Below are 6022 nucleotides of genomic sequence, written 5' to 3' on the forward strand. Positions count from 1 at the left end.
TATGGCCCAGGACGGCCGCTCCGACGAAGGCCCGGGCCTGGGGAGATGGAATCCGTGGCAGAGCAAGGAGGGACTGGCTCCGGCAGCGCACCAGGCACCCTGCCAGGCAGGTACCTGTTCCTGGTTTCAAACTCCGGAGCTCAAGAAATCCTACTGCCTCAGTCTCTCAAAGTGCTGGGATTACAGAGGTGGGCCACGGTACCCAGCCTATCAGAAACATTTAACACTATATATATACACACACACATAACAAAGCAATATTACTAGTGGACAGACATAGAAATAGCTTTATTGGCCGGGTGCGGTGGCTCACGCCTGTAATCCCAGCACTTTGGGAGGCCGAGGCTGGTGGATCACCTGAGGTCAGGACCTCAGAGATCGGCCTGACCAACATGGTGAAACCCTGTCTCTACTGAAAATACAAAAATTAACCGGGTGTGGTGGGGGGGTGCCTGTAATGCCAGCTACGCGGAAGGCTGAGGCAGGATAAGGATAACTGCTTGTACCCAGGAGGCCGAGGTTGCAGTGAGCAGAGATTGCGCCATTGCATTCTAGCCTGGGGGACAAGGGCGAAACTCCATCTCAAAAAAATAAATTAAAATAAAAACAAAGAGAGAAAATAATCAACCCAGCAAACATTTATGGCAAACTTCCTACGTGTCAGGCACTGTGCTAAATGCTTCATGAGCAGCTCACAAGTATTATCATCTCTGTTTTACGGATCAGGAAATTAAGGTGCAGGGAGGTTAAATGCCCAAAGTCACACAGATAAGTGGTAGAGGACTAATTAAATCTGTTCCAAAGCCTGTGCTCTAAAAACCAGAGTAAACTTCCTCCATTTCTGGGGCCACAACTATAAACGACTGCATTCCAGCCAAAACACCTCTAAAAAAACTGATTAAAAAGTAGGGGACAGATTTGACCAGTTCCGCACTGTAACTAAAGGCTGAATTCACAGGCTTCTAGGCAGGTGATCAAATTTGGTTTCTTCCTTAACTCTCAGGGACAAGAAACAGTCCTGGGTGTCTTCAGAAAGGTATGCGTGTCAATGAAGAATTGTCTTAACGTCGCATATACGTATTGGAACATGCTTCTACTTGAACAGATATTACAATAAGAAAAGGGCAAATTCCAACGGCTTTTTCTTCGAGGAAAGTCAAGTTAAAGTATGTTAGGATACAGGAGAAGGCTGGGCAGAGAGGTTAGTTCCCTATTTCCTGAGAACTATGAACAATTTTACCCACCCACTGCCCTTCCCTCGAGCTCTCTTCCTTATCCCCAACCCTCAACCCCCCATCTCTGGCGCCCAAATCCCCTGCAGGCACTCAAAAAACATTTCTGGAAAACAAAAAGACAATGAGCTCTTCGTTTAGGCCGATTCTGGTAGTCATCTGGATCTTGTGTCCTTACGAGGACTTGACCCGCTTGCCTGTCAGCCCGAAGTGCGCGGCGGCTGGGGAGAGCGGGGAGCCCAGCACCGGGGTCGGCCGCCACTCTGCCTGAGCAGGACAAACCGGCACCTAGCCCTAGGTTCCCCACCTGGGAGTCCTAGGGGGTGGGGAGGAAGGAGAAAGCAGGAGCCCGCCTCTCTCGCCCGGCAACTCCGCTTCAGCGTCTCCCCGCCAGGCCCAAGCCTATTCTGCTCTCGGGCTGAGGCGCCTCATTGCGGGAGTCGAGGACGCGGGTTAAAAAGGGGGCCCGTGGAGGGTGAGGGTGAGCCCAGGATGGCCGCTCCGACGAAGGCCCGGGCCTGGGGAGATGGAATCGGTGGCAGAGCCAGGAGGGGACTGGCCCCGGCAGCGCACCAGGCACCCCGCCAGGAAGGTACCTGTTTCTGGAGTTAGCAAGCAGCCCGGACCGTCTTGGCTCCGCCTCCTCAGTTTTGCTGCCGCGCCGCCGCCAGGTCGGTTGCTGGGAGGGGAGTACGCAACGTGCCATGCGCAGTCGGGCGACCGGGAGGGCTGATAGAGCGCTCCGCCCCTCCCTGCCCTGCGGGGAATCCCCGCCCTTTTCTAGTTGCCGCGACTGCGGCAGGCCCTAGCAGCCGCCGCCGCGCCGAGAGCCGTTTTCAGCTCCCGTTGTCTTTCCCGCCGCGCAGCGCTTCCGCCTACAGCCTCCGCCCCCGCAGCAGGAGGGGGAAGCAGGTGGCTTCAACAATGAAGGACCAGAGAAAGGCAAACTTGGCTGTTCCTGAGAATTGTTTTTTTCTCATTTCATGTGGTAGGACTTCTATGGGAAAACCCGCCTCGCACTTTTCTTGGACGACATCTCAAATGCCCCTCACTTTGGCCTCTCGGACACCAGACAACAAGCTGCAAAGGGGAAGCCCATCCTTTCTTTGCTCCCCACTATTTGTAAAACGAGGAAAATAGCTCAACTAATGAAAACGATCTTGTCCCCTCTGTATCTTTTTTTTTCCCCCGAAGCCTTCCTCATCCACAGCTGAGGCCATTTGTGGAAACCTATCGGGTTTGTCCAAGCCAGGTTATGCATGAATTAAGCCCCACTCCTGTGAGACTAGGTTTTTCAGTGACTTATCCCCCGCGTGCGCAGGAGGGGGTGTCCAAAACGCGGATATATACCATCAGGTAATGAACACTCGCTCTTGACAGCTCTGAGCTTTGACACAGGTTTAGACCGTCCTAACTTCCAAGACTGGGGGAGAAGTTTAGCTACATCCAAGTAGGGACTGATAGAAATATGCCCCTGGAAGGGGCGTGGTGGCGGGCGCCTGTAATCCCAGCTATTATGGAGGCTGAGGCAGGAGAATGGCCTGAACCCGGGAGGCGGAGCTTGCAGTGAGCAGAGATCGGCCACTGCACTCCAGCCTGGGCGACAGAGCGAGACTCCGTCTCAAAAAAAAAAAAAAAAAAAAGAAAAAAGAAATATGCCCCTGAAACTGTGGGACCTGTATGCACATGAGGTCTCATTTGATCTTACATACATCACTTTGATTTTTTTTTTTTGAGATGGAGTCTTGCTCTGTTGCCCAGGCTGGAATGCAGTGACGTGATCTGGGCTCACTACAACCTCTGCCTCCTGGGCTCAAGCAATTCTCCTGTCTCAGCCTTCCAAGTCGCTGGGACTACAGGCGCACGCCACCACGCCCGGCTGATTTTTGTATTTTTAGTAGAGACGAAGTTTCACCATATTGGTCAGGCTGGTCTTAAAATCCTGACCTCAGGTGATCCACCAGCCTCGGCCTCCCAAAGTGCTGGGATTACAGGCGTGAGCCATCTGCGCTGGGCCACATCACTTTGATTTTATCGAGTGCTTTGACATTGCTAAGGACTACCCTCACATGCTCTCATTCTCAAAATAAGATGCCACTCTCAGGAGCAAACTTGGTAAACTCACAAAGCAACACACTATAAACAGAGAAGTAAAATTTCTAGCAGTGTTCTACTAAAGGGTCTTTCACATGTGGTCTTTTGGAACCGAGTATTAGAGAGACTGCCTGAAAAGATGCTAAACTTCTTGCAGCCATTACAAATGGGCAGAGAAAACATATTGTTATTGTCTCAGAACTATTCTGTTTTAGCAGTCTGTAACAGAAGACACTCCTATGGGTATAACTCTTCTCTCTCTTTTTTTTTTTTTTTTGAGACGGAAGTCTCGCTCTATTGCCCAGGCTGGAGTGCAGTGGTGCAATCTTGGTTCACTGCAACCTCTGCCTCCTGGGTTCAAGCGATTCTCCTGCCTCAGCCTCCTGAGTAGCTGGGATTACAGGTTTGTGCCACCGCACCCGGTTAATTTTTGTATTTTTAGTAGAGACGGGGATTTGCCATATTGGCCAGGCTGGTCTTGAACTCCTGACCTCATGTGATCTGCCTGCCTCAGCCTCCCAAAGTGCTGGGATTACAGGCGTGAGCCACACTGTGCCCGGCCTCTTGTCTCTCTTACATCGTTTCACATCATTCAAAATGAGAGGAGGCAGGAATGGTAAGGAATGAGAACCTGGGATGATAAAGTACAGTGTTTCACCTCTTCCTGCCAAATCCACTGGATTCTTGTACAACACAATTCTAAACAATCTTCACATTGCCAATTCCTACTGAATGGGTGGAATAAGAAATCAATGTTTTTCTTTGGTCTAAATTCCATCTAAAGAAAGGAGTTAGGGCCGGGTGCACTGGCTCACCCCTACAATCCCAGCACTTTGGGAGGCCAAGGTGGGTGGATCACGAGGTCAGGAGATCGAGACCATCCTGGCTAACACGGTGAAATCCCATCTCTACTAAAAATACAAAAAATTAGCAGGGCGTGGTAGCACGCACCTGTTACTACTCGGGAGTAGTAACAGCTACTCGGGAGGCTGAGGTAGGAGAATCGCTTGAACTTAGGAGATGGAGGTTGCAGTGAGCCGAAATTGCACCACCGCACTCCAGCCTGGGCAACACAGTGAGACTCCGTCTCAAAAACAAAAAAAAGAGGAGTTTCACATCTGGTCTTTACAGGAAAAGGTTTGCTATTACTAAGGAAACAGAATCATAAGCTACTCCCCTCTTCCTCAAAAAATACCCTATCAATTTTTGCAGATAAAGAACTCTGAAAGGATCTGCTTGGTTTCCATTGGAAGAAAGAAAAGCAAAAGAGAGTAAAGCAAGAATGCATCACTTGGAGACCAGTCCTAGATGATGCCTTATACTTGCAAGTGCTTAAACAGTTTACAAAACAATCTTAAACATATAAATATTATCTTAGTGTTCAACTACCTGTGAAGCAGGCAGGGCAAATAATTACTATCCTCACTTCACGTTAGGTTAATAACTTGCCCAAAGTCAAAGGATTAGTAATTAGTTCTGCTGGCACTAAAAGCCAGATCTTTGTCTTACAGTCCAGTGCTTATTTCGGCATTGCTAAACATCCAGGCAATGCAAATGAGATTGGAGACTTAGTGGTTTTCCAGTGTGTGACACTAAACAACATCCTCCTCTTTGTCCTCGCATTCACAGGAGAGTTAATGGAGTCTTAACTCAAGACGTGGACTGCAGGGAGGAGCCCATAAATAACATATGGGGCTCTAAAAATATAAAATGTTTTTAAAATGATTGAATGGTAATAACAAAAGGAATATTCAGATGAACTCTTTTGAAGGAAAAGCATTTCAGTGCTGACTTTTATTGAACAGAAAGAATTTTCCTCTGAGCTTATACTCTTGTAGGATAACTCCAGAAAGTCAAGGCGGCACTCTGAGATTTTGTCAATCACTTTAATAGATGTCCATAGGTAGTTCATATGAATGCTTAAATTACAAAATTAGCTGCCATGGTCCAAACGTATGGGACTTTAGGAAAGCTTTTCTTACTCAAAAGATAACTAAGACTATCCACTTTGATTTCTAAAATGTATTTTAAAGGTTTGTAAAACAAGGCTAATACTACAATTATATAATATTAAAGTAATTAAGTTTTATGTTATTTTTGTTATTTTAATAACTTAACTTCATGAACTATTAAAAATATTACATTTGCATCTCTCAGTTTACATATTTCTGTATTAACCTGGAGAAAAACCCATGTGAAAAGTTTCCATGCAGTTACAAAGGCAGCAGCACATGCTGTTTTCACAGCAACTTGTTATTGCCTCAGAACAGGCCTGCACTAAAGCATCAACAAAAAATACCCACCACCCCACTCCCACCAGAAAACCCAACCCTTACCCATCCCCGGCAAAAATTACCTGGTACAAGCAATGACCTAAAAAATGCTTTCTTGGTAAGAAGCATTTATAAAATGCAGAGATCTGAACAAGCTAAGTGCTTGTGCAGATACATGGGCCTCTCCTCCAAGAGTTGCTTCCGCAAGAGGCGGAAAGAACTCTCAATAGTTTAGGAAAGCACATTTTCAAAAGTATACTTACACATATTCATGGCCATTTCTTTGAAAGAACATACCCAGCCTCAACTATGGAAAAGATAAAAGCAGAGGGAGAAGCAACGGCACACAGCCATAATATAGAGAACAGAGCTTCTCCATGAACATCCACCAGGCTGCAGCAACCAAGAAGGAAAAAACATTTG

The 6022-nt window shown here is 47.4% G+C and overlaps 1 protein-coding gene across 11 annotated transcripts in view; it reads right to left on the reverse strand.

Annotated features, from left to right (window-relative positions):
* STRADA (STE20 related adaptor alpha) overlaps positions 1-2073 on the reverse strand; it is a 41581-nt gene extending 39508 nt beyond the window's left edge. For 9 of the 11 annotated variants that reach the window (XM_054535160.2, XM_024234174.3, XM_054535157.2 and 6 more), the window contains exon 1: positions 1829-2073. The gene's annotated coding sequence lies outside the window, so the exon portion shown is untranslated. 11 annotated transcript variants of the gene reach the window in all.
* Between the last annotated feature and the right edge of the window lie 3949 nt (positions 2074-6022).

The sequence above is a fragment of the Pongo abelii genome, chromosome 19, assembly GCF_028885655.2.
Source record: "Pongo abelii isolate AG06213 chromosome 19, NHGRI_mPonAbe1-v2.0_pri, whole genome shotgun sequence".
In the NCBI taxonomy this organism is placed as follows: Eukaryota; Metazoa; Chordata; class Mammalia; order Primates; family Hominidae; genus Pongo; species Pongo abelii.